Raw genomic sequence first — 19,548 nt, 5'->3', positions numbered from 1 at the left:
TTGGGGAGGTGACCTTTGTCCTTCTTTGTTGTGTATATGTATTGTCTCCTTATATTTTCAATCAGCTTCAATTAGATTAATGTAGGTTTAAAAGGACTAACTCTTAACTTAAAAAAAAAGTCAGTAAAATGCTTCAATTTATGAAATAAACAAATCTGCACCTGTTTAATATCTCTGAAAGCCATTTTTGTACATAGCTTATTAGTTTCTGGAAAAAAAAATTAAAAAAATGAAAAAGCTAATTTAAACCATAATTGTACTGTTAGCTACCACCATAAGGGTAATATACGTATAAATGTACTTTGCTAATGCATGCTAATTATATTTTTGCACATGAAAATGTCCAATGCCCAAAGCAGCAATCCAATATTTTTCCAGACTTTGAAATTAGTTCTGGCTCTAATGGTCTTTTTTGTAAACTGCGTCGTCCTCTCTAGATGCAATGTGTTAGAAGTGAACAGAATGTCTTCTGAAATCACAGCTTCTATGTTCATCTGGATGGGAGGGATAACTGCGAGAACAGTCTGGGAATGGAAAATGAGGGAGTGACGGAAGATGCTTTCACAGCCTTGGGAAAGATTGAATGCACACTGGATGCATTTGTAAATCTGGAGATATGACATCTTATTTTTAAATGCTGGAAATACAATCAATTTCATTCCTTGCATAATTCAAGACTCTTCCTTGCCAGATCTGTTGTCTACATTTTGAGACATTAACTTGGTGAGTTTTATATAAACAAGTTCATATAGTGTTTTTTTACAATGATCAATAGTAGCCTCTCCAGAAAGATGTGAAAGCCCAAATGGAAGAGTGTCCAGCTGCTCTGTTAGCTTCAGTGAAGGACAGTTGAGAAATTAGGGATTTAAAAGACCCCTGTTGTTTCGGTAAATAGAACCATCCTTTTCAAGATGAACAGTCCATTTGCCTTTAGTAAATTAACCTATAGTATATGTTCTGTGGCTAAGAAAAGAAAATAGACATTTAAAAAGTCACACTTTCAATTTAAATATGTGCTTATATTTTCAGTGCTGATTCACTATGTTAATTTCAAAGACAAACATCAACCCAAGTTATAACACCTGATATTGTAAGAGCCACTAAAATTACTAATGACATAACGATATTGCAAAATCCTTACTAAGATGTTGGCTACCAGACTTATAGCTGTTCTTCATCTGGCTGGTCAACTAGTTTTTGCTCATTATTGGTTGACAACCCCTTTTGATGATGCTGCAGTTTCTCGAGGTTGCAGTAGTTAACTTATATGAGATTCTGGGGGTCATTTACTAAGATGAATGTGCTGCGCCAGTTCATACCTTAATTGGTGCGCCTGATAAATCATTAATTGAGTGTGTGAACTGGCGCATCATATGCGCAACAGCAATAATAATATGCCATTGATAATAGCGCACGCCGTATCATTAAGAGTCCATTCACAGGAGCAACACGACTTCCAGCACGACTTTGGGAGGCAACTTGGACATGACTTGAGTATGAATCAAAGTGCGTCTTGGGGTGACTTCAACACAACTTGGGGCGACTTACAACAGGACTTTAAGTCGCCCCCAGGCCAGGCAACTTTGGCTGTGGCCAATCACAGAATAATCAGCTCTTGAGGGGGAACTCCACTCCAAATCTTAAATAAAAAACCGGCATGGGTTCCCGTCTAAGAGCATACCAGGCCTTTAGGTCTGGTATGGATATTAAGGAGAGCCCTGCGCCAAATTTTTTTTTAAAAATGGCGTGGCGGTCCCCCTCAAAATCCATACCAGGCCCTTAGGTCTGGTATGGATTTTAAGGGGATCCCTGCACCATAATTTTTAAAAAAATAGCGTGGGGGTCCCCCTCAAAATCCATACTAGACCCTTATCCAAGCACGCAACCTGGCAGGTGTACATTTGTACCCCATTACCATTTCACACAAGGGGGCTGGGATCTGGGGATCCCCTTGTTAAAGGGGGCTTCCAGGTTCCGATAAGTCCCCCACCAGCAAACCCCCACAACCACCGGGCAAGGGTTGTGGGGATGAGGCCCTTGTCCCCATCAAAATGGGGACAAGGTGCTTTGGGGTCAGACCCCAAAGCACCCTCCCAATGTTGAGGGCATGTGGTCTGGTATGGTTCAGGAGGGGGGCCGCTCTCTCGTCCCCCCTCTTTTCCTGCAGCCTGCCAGGTTGCATGCTCGGATAACGGTCTGGTATGGATTTTGAGGGTGACCCCCACGCCATTTAAAAAAAATAAATAAATTGACGTGAGGTTCCCCTTAAAATCCATACCAGACCTTAAGGGCCTGGTATGGAATTTCAGGGGATCTCCATGCATTTTTTCTTAATTTTGTTTTTTTTCCTTAATGCTGTTTTTAACAAATAACTTTTATGTATTGTATTTTGTGTATTATGTATTTTGTGTATTGCCGGCTCATCCCTAATGCTAACATGACCTGTGTGTAAATATCCTTAAAAACCCCCCATAAAAGTGAATCAGCGTAAAAAAAAAAACAAAAAAATTCAAGTTGAGAGGTGCGCCCATTCAACCTATACAAATGCATTTACATTGCTTGACATTTACTAAGATTTTGCCGGCACAGTGAACCAAATAATTGACCTCATGCAGTTCTAAGTGTACTTGCAGGCGCAGCAGGCTTGTTCAGAAAAAGTTACTTTATCATTCTATCTTGGGCATATTTGTTATTTGGGCAGTTATTACCTATACTTCCTCACATCACCCCCATAATATTGGCACTTCCAGCTTCTTTCAATTTTGAGTTGAAAATGCCGTGTCTATAGTAGCGCACCGATTGCCTTCTCCCGTGCGCCGAGAATACTATAATAAATGGGGAATTGCGCTGTGTTACAGGCGCAAATGTTTCGTAAATACGAAAACGGCCGTTACGCATCAGCGTGCACCGCAACTCATGGCGTAAACCGTTTTTAAACCTCTGTCACATTTGTTGTATAGGGGACCGGAATCTCCACATACCTTAACGGTTCTACCATTAGAGCTTGGGAGGTGACACGAATGGCAGAAACTGGTGGACTCCCTCCTATTTCACTCCATACTTTGTTGTGAAAAGACACACATCTCCAACATTTCTATACATACAGTATATGGATCCTGTAACATGTACCAGATTTGGAATTAAGAAACTTGATGAATGTCATGGAGTGGAGTCTTGATAACTTTTGATGAGCTGTGTTCTCTACATCAGTTACCAAACAACCATCTGTTTAGATATTTGCAAGTCCAACATGCAATCCGTGCACAGTTCCATAATCAGGGGCTCTCTCTCCAACCTGGTGCATTGGAAATATTGATGAGAGACCGTTGTGATGACACTTTCATCAAGGCATTTTCTTCTATCTATAGACAACAGTTTACTAAATCATGTAAACTCCTGCTGCCCTGTCGTAATGCATGGGTCCATGATGTCCCCAGGCTTGATGATGATGACTAGGACAACATGTGGGGATGCCCCTTTCACTAAATTGGTATCAGCCAGGGATCATCTGATTCAGTATAAATGCCTGCATGGAATATACCTGTTCCCAGATTAGGTAGAATATACAGGGATCAGTCTTCTAACTGTTTGCATTGCTCTTCCCATAGTGCAAATATTATACACATTTTATGGGAGTGCCCAGCTATCCAGCATTATTGGTATGAGGTTAGGGACTGTGTTCAGTTGGTTCCAACCATCACTGTTGTGCCCACTATTGAGGTATATCTTCTGAGTCTGGTAGACTTGTTAAATGAATGAATATAGCTGGCCCCTGTTGTAACTCTTGGGATACTTTATTTACTTTAGGCAATTCAAAATACAGTCCTCCAGATTCATGCATGTAAACTCTCATTGGGTCTTAACCCTATGATTAAGACCCACTGAGGGTCAATATACATGAACCTGGAGAATTGTATGTTGTATTCCCTCAAGTAAATAAAGTATTGTAAGAGCTACACGGGTGCTGGCTATATTCATTCATTTACATGTGTTGGAGCTGATAGGAGCTTTTTGTTGCACCACATTTGCAGACATAGATACCTGACACAGATGAGCAGCAACTTGTTTTATACTTAGACTTGTTAACTCCCACTAAAACCATTTGAACTTTGCTTACTTACTATTTTTCTATGACAGCATTCTCTCCTGAAAAAAGGCCATCACACCATCACTGTCTGCATATAAGACCTAACAAATCTCTTCCATTTTACAAGGCTGCATATGCTGCTAGGGGTGTTCCCTGTAAGTTTGATAAGGTGTGGGGTGGAGGGCCTAATTCAACAGCCTCAACGTCTGATTAAGAACCTGTTTAGGAAGAGATATAAATGTAGGTCCAACCCAACACTCTCAATGGCTGCACCCCATGCTTGACAGCTACACATAGTCTTACAGTTTTTATGCTTGTTTTATCCTGTAAATGCAATTTATCTGTAAATTATTATAAATTATGTGAATAATGGACCCTGCCAAATTGTGACACAGAGGTCCCCAAAGTTGGATTCATGTGTACTGGATGCAAACTGAATGATACCCTGCTTCTGGTTAGGATTTGGACTATAGTGCCATAGCCACTGATGCTGTTTTTAATTGTTGATTATTTTCTTCACCTGTGTTTTGTCTACTGTATTGTATAACATGTATGCTGTTATTTGTCATTGAGAAACCAAATTTAAATACATTTTTCAAAGATAAAAAAAAAATGTGTACAAAAACTACAAAGCTGTGCCAAGTGGAGCTGAAAGTCAATGTACCATCTGTTTTAAGACTTCTTACATAGGTACTTTGCTTTGTGCTACATGCCCTGTTATGGTAAATTACTACAATTAGGAGCAAATGCCAGTTCAATTAAAATCAGGATTCCAGGATATGAAACCCTTGCTTTACAAGGGTATCACATGCTGGACTGCTCCTGATTATAATTAAAATGAAGTGTATTTTTCATTGTATATATGTTTATGCTCTCCCTCCCACTTCATTGTGGTAACAATCTTAACACAGAGCAGATAATATAGTATGTATTGTTCCATTACATCATTTTTCCTGGTTTACAGCAGCTACGCTATGACATGTGGAGGGGAAGAAAAGGTCATACTGCACAAACACACCCATACTTCATTACAGGAAGGTAAGCATCCTCCTGTTCTTCCTTCCTTGTCTTAAGGAAGATTTGTATCATGACTTACTGCTGGACAAAAAGATATGCCTATGAATAAGCTGTCTTCTTATTAGATGTGTAACTTATTGGTGGGTGAATTCTTCCATTCAGATGTATATCCTTGTGCATTGGGAATTATGCCTTACTGCAATGTGTATTTTTGCACATACAGTAGCTAATCAAATGTGTATCAATAGGTTTGTAGGGTCTAAGAGGTTTATTCCATCTCCCCTGGAGTACCATGGGAACCATCTCTCTAACTCACATGTGTCAAACACAAGGCCCGCAGGCCAAATCTGGCCCACCAGGCCATTTCATGTGGCCCTCGCACCTCTCCTGCTGCTACCGTAGCCTCCTCATCTCTGTCCCCACCTTGGCAGCAGAGAGGACAGAACATCTTTGCCAGATCCTGCACTTCTCTGTACAACCACGGAGAGGCTCATCTACTCTCTGCTATCTCAGCAGGTGGCAGCAGATTGAGGAACAGGACAACTCCTACAGATCCTGCACCTCTCTGTGCAAACACAGCACCCCCTTATCTCCGCTGCCTCTGGTCTCAGCATTCAGCAGACTCCGGCAGCTCACTCCAGATCTTGCACTTTCTGCTTCCCAAATCCACCCCCAGCTTCTAGCCGGGGGCAGTACAAGGTAAGGGGTGCACTTTATTGTAAGGGAGGTTGGTGACTCTTGACTTGTGATGCTGGGGGGGGGGGTTCTTGACATCCATTGTAAGGGGAGGTGGGGTGCTCTGGACATCTGCTTATAATTATTATGAAAGTAATACAATTTTCTTCCAGTTGAAAAGGAGGCTCGCACACCGATGTAAATAGTAGATAAATTTATATAGTCTTACAGATACAACTGGCCTTTTGAGGGCAACCATAATGCTGATGTTAAAGTGTGATACCACTCTGTCCCTTTAAATGGTATACAGCAGCTAGCACGGCAAAAAGACAATTGCAAAGATAATATAAGGATGAAAGTGCAGCGCTAAAAACACATCTCAAAGTGAACCAAGACAATGTTGTGAATCTCACACTCAACAATGAGGAATGTGTGGAACAGACGGGACAGGCTCCACTGCTGCCATTATATATGTACCAAAAGCGTGGTTTATCTTCTCAAATGTGAGCTTTTTAACGTTAAATAAATATCCAAAATTCTTTACAGAATCACACTATGTAGCATCTTGTTCTCCTCTCCAATTATATATATGAATATATGGAAGAATAAATTCTTCTTGCTTCATTAATACCTACCTTGGAGGTCACTACCCTTGAGAGCCGTTTGAGGACTTGTGGGATTACCTGATTCATTTGTCAAAGGTAGCCAGATCTGAAGCCTCTATCTTTGGTGCACGCCACCACAAACCTGTTTTACCCATCGGGCGTACATCCTTTTGGGTTCAAACATTCTGGTAAGCCTTCATCTAATTGGTGGTGGATTATCTACATGTAAAACCTGCTTCACTAGTTATTTTCACCCTTGATGTCAAATGGAAGCGATGAACATTTGGCTTGTATTCATTTAATTTTTTGACTCACTATGCATTGGGTTTCTACAACTTATGGATTTCATGTCTATTTGTTTTATAACATTCATGTATTATCACTGTGAATATTTAATCAATGTTCCACACATTCCTCATTGTTGAGTGTGAGATTCACAACATTGTCTTTGCTCACTTTGAGATGTGTTGATAGTGCTGATGTAGCCCGTAATGAAAAGTTTGACACCCCTGCTCTAACTTTAGAAAAATTATCATTCCATTTAGAGAAAGAGCACAAGTGCAAAAGTTGAGGGAAAAAGAGCAATGTGAGGCAAAAGAAACACCCTGTCTACAAGAAACCTCCCACCCAGGGCAACTTAGAACTAGTGGCTGTGCTCCTAATGGGGGTCAAGAGACTCCTTTAAAAAAGGACTGTGAAACAGTAGAGTACACTCGCTGCCCATGAGAACATGTTATGTTGCAGAGTTTGAGATCCTGATTTGCTGATCAACAAGTGATTAGATTGGCATGTAAGACATGATATTAAAGATGAACTAAACCAATTGATTTAACTAATGCACAGATGTGAACATTACCCATAGGAAACCCTGTTAAATGGACTTTAGTTTGTTTCAGCAAAACTGAAAACACATTAAAAATGCATAGGTGTGAATCAGGCCTTTTGCCTGGTTCACACCTATGCATTTTTTAGTGCGTTGTCAGTGCGTGACCTATGCAGTTTGCATGTTCCAGTTGCAATTTGCGTTTTTCAATACATATTTTTAAAGCATTGAAGTCTATGGAACCAAAAAACAGAAAGTCCCTGGCTCTTTCCATAAAATGCACAGATGTGAACTACATCCATAGGAAGCAATGTTAAAAGGGCTGTAATGTGTTTCTACAAAACTGAAAACACACAAAAAATGCATAGGTGTGAACCAGGCCTAAGTGCAGCTCACCAACAGTATGAAACCAGAGACTGGATTTTATTGACCCTCTTTCACTGAGCAGTCAAAAACACTCTAGGTATTAAAAAGGCATTGGCAACGATTAAGCTGGAAAATCTATTCTATTCCCAAATGATCATCCAGAATTCTGCCCATATGTCATATATTGCATGCAAAGATAAACAGATGGGAAACGCTCCCGATAAGTGTAAAATCACTTATAAAGATATGAAAGTGCAAACGTAGAAAACTCACATCTAGAAAAAGTGTCAAACAAAAGACACTACTTAGGTGCAGCTCTCTACCACCGTGCACACATGGGCTTCTTACCAGTGCCCAGTGACCCTCTATCTGTGAGCAGTCTATTACACTTGGATGATGGGACCAAAAGAACTCACAGGTATCAGGCAAAGAATACTGTATCCTCCCAGGGCAGACATCCACAATCCTCTCAATATGCTCTCAATGCAGCATGCATTGCATGTATGTAGAGAGTGAACAGAAAAGGAAGACAAAATATTGTCTTAGCCCTTGTACACACGGTCAGACATTCTGACAACCAAATCCGTTGGATTTTGTTCGACGGATTTTGTCCGAAACTGTTGCATACACACGGTCAGACAAAGTTGTTAGAAAATCCGATTGTACATAACGTGATGACGTTATTTCGTTAGGACGGGACTACGTTCAGGCTAGTAGCCAATAGCTTTGGTCTAGGAATTTGATCTGAGCATGCGTGGCACTTTGTCTGTCGGAGTAGGCTACACATGATCGGAGTATGTCCGATCGGAGCATTTTGTCGGAATTTTTTTTTGGAAATGTTGGTCCGTCGGATATTCCGACGGAAACAGTTATATGGAGACCACACACAGTCGGAATATCCAACAAAACGGTCCGATAGGACACATTCCGTCGGAATCTCCGACCGTGTGTACAAGGGCTCACACTAAACCTTTCAGTCTGGTCTTACATCACTACATTTTTACTTTGAGAAATCAATAAAAAGGAAAATGTGTGTCATTTGTGTGTTTCTTATCTCAGAATGTTGAGATAGAGATATAGTTATAGTAGTTATAGTTAGTAAAGTTGAATAAAGACAGTAGTCCATCCAGTTCAACCTGATTGAGTGTTTACAATTGTCCCTATTTTATTTAAGGTACCCATATAGCACTCCACACATACATCGCACACTTACATCGGTCCCTACCCTCAAGGAGCCCACAATCCAAGGTCTCCAACTCACATTCATATACTAGGGCCAATTGTGGACAGAAGCCAGTTAACCTACCAGCATGTCTTTGGAGTATCCCCGTGTATGCTGAACTGCTAGGCAATAGGATGATACTGTTTGTATCATGTTTTTCTAAAGTAAATGAGTTTCAGAAAACCAGTTTAGCCCTGGTTCACACTGGTGCTATTTGATATGCGATTTGACATGTAAAATTGCATGTCAACCAGCGGCAATTGCTGGCAATGGCACTGTCCTAATCAGTGCCTCGCTGCATTTGCAGCACCGCACCGATTTCAAAAAAGTAGTTTCTGTACAACCTTTTGAAATTTCAGCTTGCGATTTCCACTGACATCTGTGCAGAAACCCGCACAGATATCTGAGAAGTCACCGCAAAAATGGGGACTGAAATGCGGGAGTGAAACGGCTTCATTCCCGCAGCTCAGTGTGAACCTGGGCTTAGTAACACAATGACCTCAATATAGAAAACATTTTTCAGGTTTTAGCTTTTTCTTATGAGTGTACATTGAAGTGACTCCCATTCCACACTGTACAAGAACATTCCCTGTCCTATGCTCTTATTTTTAACAATAATGTTTAAATTTAACACTTGATTTTTTACAACCAGTTGCAGATGCTGAATCACGTCATGGCGCTTGTCAGCTCTGCTTGGTATTTTCAGCTGCTTTATTTCACTCATGTTCAGCTCTGCAATGCTGATGAGACAATATTTTACAAAATGCACTTCAGTACATTTTCCAACTTATTTCAGTAAAAGCAGATTTAAATTCATCAATTTTATGCAAACACACATTTTGCCAAACAGTGAGTTAACATCTTTTGATACCAAAGCTTCTGTGGGGTTCCAAAGAAATCAACATTACACAGACGGTCCATCCTATTGATAATGCAACTCGGGTCTCAATATTTCAATTAAAGATACAACAAGATACATTTAGAAATTCATTTCACAAAGTAGTAAAATGATTAAAGTTGTCTCCTGCTGCTGTTGTGTTTTTGCGAGCGGTAAATATAACGGTAAAAATTATTCTTTAGAGCTACCGTTTGAACAGCTTATACATTCCTGTTAGACATCAACAGTAAGAGAGACTATCTATCTATCTATCTATCTATCTATCTATCTATCTATCTATCTATTTATCTTTGTGTAGCACCCTCCTAGATAGGTGCTAGGAATTAGATCGTTAACATCAGAGTGTGTTTTTGATAGGTACATTTAGTTGCCACACTGTAGCCAGCTGGGTTGTAATTGTTTAGGTAATATCTGCTAATTAGGTCTACATAGTGTGCTCAGCCGCTGCCAGTCTAGTCTAAAAGCTGCCTCTCCATCTAGAGAACTTGAGACATTTCTGGATAATAGGTGTGGAGCTATGCAGATGACCGCATGAATATTGATACAGCCCTGGCCTATCCCAGAGAGGCAGGCTCTGATGACATGCTGGGGGACTGTATAAATTCTGTGAGCACACTGAGCTCAGGGTATTTTCCCAGAGTGGATTAGTCCAGCCTGGAGGGGCACCCTACCCTTCCCATGCAAAGTTGCTGTTATGCTTGCTGCCTTGTGGCCTTAGGTTGGCCGACCTGAGGGCTTGGATGCTGAGACCCTAGAGCTAAAGAAAACTGACAGAGGGGAGGCTGTTCGCAGAAGATCTAGTCTGGTATCACTGGATTGAGGAGGCAACCAGCTGTTCCTTGGGCCTTGTGTGAGTACAAACATCCTGAAAGATCTTGGGGACCTTTGTACTTTTTCCAACCCTCTGGTGCGAGAGAAAGTCAGCTGTGGATCTGTTTGAAGGGGATGCTGGCTAGTTTCCTAAAGAGAGCTTTGTCCAGGTAATTTCTTACTTTTAAGGGACTTTTTTAGTTACTACTACTACTTTAAGGAATGAAGTCTTCTGTTTGTTTCAAGCCCGGACTTCACTATAGCATGCTCAGAGAGAATCCTGAGTTCTTGTTTTGAAGTATCCCACCTACTTCCCTCAACCCTGTCTAGGTTCTCCAAAAATAAAAACAACACCCTTAGACTGGTCATTGAACAAAAATGTGAGCCTGTGTGCCTGACTTTGGGCAAAGACTGTGGGGAAGACCTGGACAGTAATCCTACGGCTCCTACAGGAGTAGCGCTACACTGAAGAGTCAGAATGAGCTTGGGTCTTTCATATGCTTTCCAGCAGCTTTTGACACAATGTCGTTATTACAGTTGTTCATTATCTGTCACATAATACTAGAAAACAATTAGGTCTTTGAGTTTGTTTTTTGGCTTTAGAGATAGTTTGTTGTGGGATAGAAGACATGAGCTGCCATATGGTTCAATTCAAGCACTATTATTTTATTAAAGAAAATAAGTGCCACACTCTTCACAAAATTACTGTACAAGAACCTTCTAAAACATATGAAATATTAACATCCAATCATTTGGGTCTTGCATTAAAAAATGTATATATACAGTGGATATAAAAAGTCTACACACCCCTGTTAAAGTGACCATGTACCCTCAAAGGGCCTGGTATTAATTGGGGGGGGGGGGGGGGGCTACACACTGGTTTTTTTTTCAGAGTTTTTTTTTTTCCTGGCATTCTTTTGTTTACATTTCATCTGTCATAGGGGAAGCCCGCTGACAGCTGATGAGTCATCAGACTTTAAGGATGTGGTGGCTGGCTTCCCGACCCACTCCTTAAAAACCAGCTATTCATTCACACAGAATTTGAATCAGTCAATCATTTTTCGACCGATCTGAATTTGATTCGGAATTCATTAGAAAATGAATAACCAAAAGGAAATCAAACAAAACAAAACTAAAGAATTCCAAAACGATTCAATGAAACAAAATTAGTAACATAATCTATCCAAAATTAAATAAAACACATTTTTTTATTTTGCATTTGTCTAGATAATTGATGTACTATAGCAAATCTTCATTTTTTGAGCATAGGTCTGTTCTTTGCCTGACTAACCAAAGTCCACCCACTGCAGATATCTGGGAAATAAGTGAGGCGTTACAAAGACTAGCAAATGGTGTAAAAATATGAAAACAGAATGCCTGGAAATGATGAGGTTGCTTCCATCTTTCTCACTGTGAAACAAAAATAGAACTACTGCTATTTTCTTTTTTTGCCATTGGTGACAGGATATTACAAGTTAACCTCCTAGACAAAGGTTAAATAGGTTTCTGCTTCTAAATATGTATATATGTTATATTATTTGTGTTAATTTTGCTTGTGCACTAAAGTCTCAGCCACAGACCACATTCACAAAGATATCCAGGCCTAGAAACTGATGCACATTTTTAGATTAATGCCCAATTTTGCCATCTCTATTTATAACTCTAATGGCTGCATATACAGTAATAAATATGGAGCACATTTACAGTTGCCACATACTAAGGCCTGCAGCAAGGGTTAAAATTCCCTGTGCTGGCAGCATATAGGAAACTTGGGCTGCAGTTCTTTCTGCCTCAGTTCTTTCTTTCAGTGTACTGGCTCTTCAGTGGCCCATCATTCCTCCTCCCCCTTTCATCTACACTAAGCAACATCTCTCTTGCTGTCTTAGCATCGCTGTTGGTTAGAGCAGTGTTCAGGGAGGCATGTCGAAAAGCAGGGCTGCTGCATGTTAAGGATGAGTCTGGCCTTGGTCCGAATTTTGGTCTAGATCTGACCTGGAAGAAAGCAGTCAGTTCTGCCCACGTCTATCCAATCAAAGGTAGCCAGGGCATTCCCTGCCCTTCAGTTGCTCATCACAAAGAGTCAATGCCCAAATTTGGCCATGTAATCATATTTGGCCAGTGATATCATGAGCATCCAAAGCCCTTCTGTGATATACAGCTGCAGAAAGGGGAGTGCTCTGACCACACTAAAGGGAGTGACTGCATCCTTCCAGTTTTGGTCTGAACCCAAGTGTGGACCAAACTTGAGCTTATCGCCTATTAGTGCCCTTGCGGCAGCACTTGGTTGTAGTGCTACTCCCTAAAAGGCTGCTGGGTTTTGGGTCCCCTGTTGTCCTACACAGCAATACACAACATTTTCCACAAACATACGTAGACAATAAACCAGTTCAAGCACTTGTTTTGTAATTTATTATGGGTAAATAACTTGGATGGGGTTAGGGTGGTATGATGCCTAGAACTTGATAAATGCTTAACTTTGAGGACAACTTGACTATTCTCCACTTCTAGCAAAAGGACCCCAAAACTACATTCCCTCCAAAATAACACAGTCCCAACTTAAATATCAAGTACTCTCTTCTTCCTTCTAAAATTACATCGCCCCTGGCTTAGAATGAAGTTCTCAAAGCAAGGGTTGAGATAACAGAAAACTGTCCTTCTAAGAGCTAGCTGAATATTGCACTTTGCTGCTGTCTCCCTTGTAGTCTTGAACAAGTGAAGAAGTGTAGAGGTTACTCATACTGTCCCTGCAGCACAGATGGTGATTTTTGCCCAGGCCTTCTGCTGATCAGGCCTCGCTTGCTTGCCAGGGTGTCTCAACCAGTCAACGTGAGACTAAAGGGAGTGCGGGTCCCTTAGTGGTTCCTTCCCCTTCCAAACTTTCTCCATCCACTGTCACCGCACCTCTTCTGCCTGGAGGCAGGACCCCCCCCCCAACACAGCAGTCCCTTCCAGGCCTCTGGAACCTGGAATTGGCTCTCACCACTGGCCGGGCTCCGAAATATTTATGGGCAAAACTCCCGACCTTCTGGACCATCCTCATCCAGGGAGTGGTGGAGCTTCCATGAATATTCAGTCTCCAGCCCACCAACCACTAAGTTCTGGAACTTTCCAGAAGCTTCCACAAACCAGAGGGAGAAGCCAGAGACTCAGCCATCAGAACCTGCTGGTTAACATCTGCATGACCCAAATCAACCCTGGCTCACTGGCTGCAATGAGTTTAGACTAAATATACATATTCTACCAACTATGTACACTAGAGGATGCTGCATGGTAAATATAAAATAAGTAAAAAAGAGACATATTAATGACTGAATATGCAGCCTGACAAATTTTCAGTCATTGTTCTTTAACCACTTACGGACCGGACCGTTTTGCTGGTCAAAGACCAGACCACTTTTTGCGATTCGGCACTGCGTCGCTTTAACTGACAATTGCGCGGTTGTGCGACATGGCTCCCAAACAAAATTGACGTCCTTTTTTTCCCACAAATAGAGCTTTCTTTTTTCCCACAAATGACCCCTTTTTGGAAAGTAGACATTCCAAGGTATTTAGTAAGAGGCATAGTGAGCTTTTTGATGTTGTCATTTTTTTCCCACAATTCTTTGCAAAATTAAGATTTTTCATTTTTTGGTGGTATTTGATCACCCCTGCGGTTTTTATTTTTTGCGCTATAAACAAAAATAGAGCGACAATTTAGAAAAAAACGCATTATTTTTTACTTTTTGTTATAATAAATATCCCCCAAAAATATATATATATAAAAAAAAAATTTTCCTCAGTTTAGGCCGATACGTATTCTTCTACATATTTTTGGTAAAAAAAATCTCAATAAGAGATTATTGATTGGTTTGCGCAAAAGTTATAGCGTTTACAAAATAGGGATAGTTGTATGGCATTTTTATTAATCATTTTTTGTTATTTTTTTTTTTACTAGTAATGGCGGCGATCAGTGATTTTTATTGTGACTGTGACATTGTGGCGGACACATCTGACATTTTTTACACATGTTTGGGACCATTGTCATTTATACAGTAATCACTGCTATATAAATGCAGTGATTCCTGTGTAAATGACACTGGCAGTGAAGGGGTTAACCAGTGGGTGGCAGTGTAGGGATTAAGTGTTCCTAGGGGTGTGTTACTAACTGTGGGGGGGGTTGGGCTTTCATTTAGTGAACACTGATCTCTGCTCCAATCACACGGAGCAGAGATCAGCGTCACTAGTTACTAGGCAGAATGGAGAAATGCTGTTTACACGGCATTTCCTCCATTCAGCCGTCCCGTCAGACGATTGCGGGTATGCCCGCGGCGATCGAGTCCGCGGGACCCGCGACCGGACTCGCAGCGCACTCGGGATGGCAGGGCAGCATTGAAGATTGGACGTACCTGTACGCCAATATGCCTGCCCGTGCCATTCTTCCGACGTACATCGGCGTGCGCTGGTCGGGAACCGGTTAAAGCAGCTAGGAATAAATAATGATGTGTAAATAATTAATTTAGGTTCAAGACCGTCTGTGACTGTACTTGCTACTTGAAAAGGTTTTTTCTTGAGATCTTAAATTTAGTTGATTTGAACTTGGCCACCAATAGATTGTAAGTGATACCTAGCGGCATTCTCATTCTGAATGCAGAACTTCAACTTCTCTTACACAGTATTATAAAATTGTGTTTTTCTGGTGGTCAATTTATTTTTTAGGGTCAAATCCAGTGGTACAGAAAATGGGGGCGTGAAGTTTGCATGTGCATCTGGTCATGAAAGCAACAATTTGTCTGTTCTACAAGCTGCTGAGATGAGAAGACGCTTGTACTGCAATTCCGCCAACTCCTGAGTCTCAGCCTTTAAAGGCACTCATAGAATTCACACAGTCTGCTGCAAATTGGGACAAAGAGGTCTGTTTTGAACATTGTTGAGTTTCTGAACACTGAGCTTGTGGCACAGCTTATGAAAATTGTGCTATACGAAGAACAAATCCTTACCTGCAAATGCGGTAAAACTAGAGTTAAGTGATGGAAACCTGAACAGCTTGTAAAGGAAGTATGACAGAAAAACAATGGGGAAGAAAGCAAAAATGAGAAGCAAATGAAATAAAAGCATTGTACACATATCTCTGGGTACTTTCAATTAAATTCTCATGGAAATGAAAACTGACTACTTCACCGCATTTTACATTTAACAGCATGCAATCAAAAACATAAATCTTTTCTTTTCAAGCTTGTGCTCTTTTGATGAAATCCATAGGGGGGTACCTTTATAAAGTGCTGTGTGGGTGGGAGGTACACAAAGCCCCATAATTTTTAGTGGGATTTGGGCACTTTCCTTCGGTTTCCTCCTGTTTTCAAAATGATTTCCCTTCAGATGCAGAAGCAGTTCTGTATTTCTGTGACCCTAAACTCTGTCAAAGAAACATGAATTATTAAGCCAAAGTTACCCCTGTGAGTCACTTGCAATGTTAATAAAATAATACAAGTTAGCTTTTTACGCAGCATTATTTGTGTTAAAATGGGGAGAATATTAGGGCTTTGTCACGAAGCAAAGGATATTGTATGAATAAACAATTGTAATGTAATTATTAAGATAACAACTGAATACCAAAGGGTAAATGATAAGTCATAATTAGATTACAGGTCCTTAAACTTTGTGTTTCAGACACAGCAGGGGTTCCTTATGAAGTAAGACCCAAGCACATAAGTATGTAACTGAGCAACTAACTAAAATACAATAATTCCACACAATAGTCATACAGTAGTATAACAAACAATGTAGCATTTTTCCAGCTCTCTAATTCTGTATTTACTATACAGCACTTACTTTCCTTTTTTTTCCTTTCCACCCCCCCCCCCCCCTTTACACCACCCATTTGTTCTTTTTCACTCCCCTTTTCCTCTACCTTTTTCTTCATTCTTTCTCACTGTGTTATGTCTTGCCCTCTGAAGAGTGTATAGTCAAAAGTCAGCTTTAGAATTTATTTATATCAGCTATTTACTACATCATCTTTTCTACTATTATACTTTCCATTAAGACAGGTAGCCTGTAGTTAACTGTCTTGGAGTGGAAAGTTCCAGTTTTTGTGATACTGATAGTGTAAGCAAAGCCAGCACGTTGTCCTTGAGATGACCAGCTTTCATGGAGATAACGTACTTGATCTTGATCCTATCTTTTTTTTTTTGGTAAGAAGAGAACAGCAACCAGAAGGGAAAGAAGAATTGTTAAAGGGTAACTAAACTCCAAAACAACAATGTAGTATATTGAAGCTTACCAGTCCTTAGAATGTAGTGCCTGCATTCTTTCTTTTTTCTTCTCAAATTTATTTCCGCCTAGTAATCCTATAACAAAAACATTCATTTTTTTCTTCTTCCTGTCTACGTTCATTTCTCTGTATTTTTGAAGGGAGACGTGGTTTTCAAGCAGACTGGACTACAAACAGTTTTTGTGCATCTCCATTACATAATGAACTGATGGGACTAGTAGGTTACAAAATAAAGATAGGGTTCTTTGTGTTTTCTTTTCAGCTCAAAGGAAGTGACAAGAACTACATTTCTGGCAAGATCAACAGGTACATTTTAACTGTACAGTACAGGACACAGGCCACAGTTTGTTGGGTTTGACACGTAACTTTGGGTGATTAGACACTTGAAAAGCATTTAGAGACATGCTCTCTGGGCACCTGCCCTATAATCCTACCCAGCTCTATGAGTCTTTTTCTTCTTCCATGTGTAGAAGTCACTTTTAGCTTAACTAGTTTTTTATTTTATTATTTTGTCCTCAGATTTTTCAAATTCCCAATGATCTTCTTTGCTGTCTTCCAATAACAGAAATAGAAGCAGTGCATCCTCAGTAAAACCTTGGGCGCTTGTATCCAGACCCCACACTGTTAGGACAGCCTATAATGTTGCTTCAGGTACTGGATCCTGCATGGGCACTCACCTTGGAACTTAGTGTAGCATGTTGTAGCCAGCCATAGGGTGATATACATCACTATGGAACCCAGCTACTAAGGAAATTGTGGATGAGGAAAGAGGATATTTTTGGTACCGCTAGAGACAAAAATATTAAAATCATTCAACTTTTATTGTAACAAAAAATGGGATTACAATCTATAGGCTAAAAAAAAAAAAAAAAAAAAAAAAAGACAAATGCACACTTACAGTATAAGGCTCCATGCACACTGGAGCTCATAACCTCCAGTTTATTGGAGTTTGGGCATTTTTTTTTTATAAAAGCCAATAAACTCCACTCTATGTTAGCCTATGTGTCCAAGCACACATTGACGTTTTTTAGCTTTAATGAGCAGTGGAGTTTATGGGCTGTTTTCTGAACGCCAGAAATTCATGTTTAAAGTGCAGTTTTTCACCGCCAAAAAACGTCTAACGCCGATAAACGCTCATAAACGCACGTTAATTAGTGTTCGGCATTCTATTTTTTCAATGCATTGTGGGAGTTTGGAATGCACTGTGGGATTTTTGGAGTGTCCTCTGTGTATTTTTATTGAAAACGCCCATAAACGCTAACGCTAATAAACACTCATAAATGCTAGTACAAAACGCTGTTAAAAGCAAGTTTTTCAACCAGCGTTTTCTGCCAGCAATCTGGCGTCCAGAAAAAGCTTTTTTGAGCTTCAGTGTGCATGGAGCCTAAATGGTTAAAATCGGCAAACAAAGAACAATCGAGCCGGCTGGCTCTCAACAGCAGCCTTTAACTTCCGGGACTAGCACAGCACGCAATGGCGTCAGCAAGCCACCGCGTGCTGCGCTAGTCCCGGAAGTTACGGGCTGCTGTCGAGTCGGCCGGTTTTAACCATTTATACTGTAAGTGTGCATTTGTCTTTTTTGAATAATAAATCACATAAGGTTTTACACTATGCAAGCCTTTTTTCTATCTCTATGGGGATTTAACCATCTGGCTCTATTGAGATGAGGATTACTGCTGCTGGGATTGAGGAGTTTGGTGCCTACGACTGAGATCCCAGGCTGGGTTTTAAGCCACTCGTGCTCCTGGGGCCCCTGTTATAAGGGACCATATTGTTCTGGTAAGCGGCAGTGTGTCTGTAGGTGGAGGCATCTTTTTCACCCTTTGCACAGTTTCCATGGGGTTTGGATGTTTGTCACCGTGATCAAGTTTTTCACCTATTGTGCATGGACTTATTCTGGATCCGTTTCTTTCATTTCCAGACATCACATGTTTTATGGACTCACTTTGTGTTTTTTTTTTTTTTCTGTAAATCAGGATTCACTTGTTGATTATCACATTTCTGTCATATACATTAACTTTGTGTAATTTTTTTTGCTATCACTGCATTATTTTGTGATCGGGTTCTATTAATCCATCTAGATACACACGTGGTGCGTTTTTTGTATCTTTAATTGTTATTTTTATATTTATTGGTTTTCACCTGCCTTTAGATTAACAGTTTGCATTTATCCGTTTGCCATTGGTTAGCGCATTGGCTTATTCCCAATGGTTTGTGCCGTTTACAATCAATCCTTAGCACAGCTTTACCTTGTTTTATACTGTATATAGACTAGACAAGTGCATTAGTTTTCGTCTGAATGTATTTTCGTCCAAATTTCATGTATTTTCATTTTCGTTTTGACAAACGATAACGAAAGAGCAGAATCCGAAAAATGAAAGATCCGACATAAATAAATGCTTTATTTTCTTTTTCATTGTTACAACAGTTTGATATAGAATAGGAGATTCGACGTGACTCTGACAATAATAATCTGTGTCTATTGAACCTGTGGTCAAATGTGCTTAACCTTACCTCTATTAGTCCAAGATTATATAGAGAAAAGATTCGACAGAGAGAAAAGATTCTGGAATTGGGTGGGGGGAAGTAAAATAAAAATAATGATGATGATGAATGTTATTGGCTGATTGTAACCAAAGAGGAGGAGCAGTAAAATATCTAGAACTAAGTACACACATACAGCCAACTTACTTTCACTTACGATTGCTAGCAGAGAGAGACAAACACACTGAATCATTTCAGAAGACAGTCAATCTTAGCTGGTCCATTTGAATTGTCATTTGTCAGAGAACCCGAAT

Source organism: Lithobates pipiens, unplaced genomic scaffold, assembly GCF_037356315.1.
Source record: "Lithobates pipiens isolate NorthernLeopardFrog02 unplaced genomic scaffold, aLitPip1_a1.2 Scaffold_13, whole genome shotgun sequence".
NCBI classification, from domain to species: Eukaryota; Metazoa; Chordata; class Amphibia; order Anura; family Ranidae; genus Lithobates; species Lithobates pipiens.
This window is presented reverse-complemented; position numbering follows the sequence as displayed.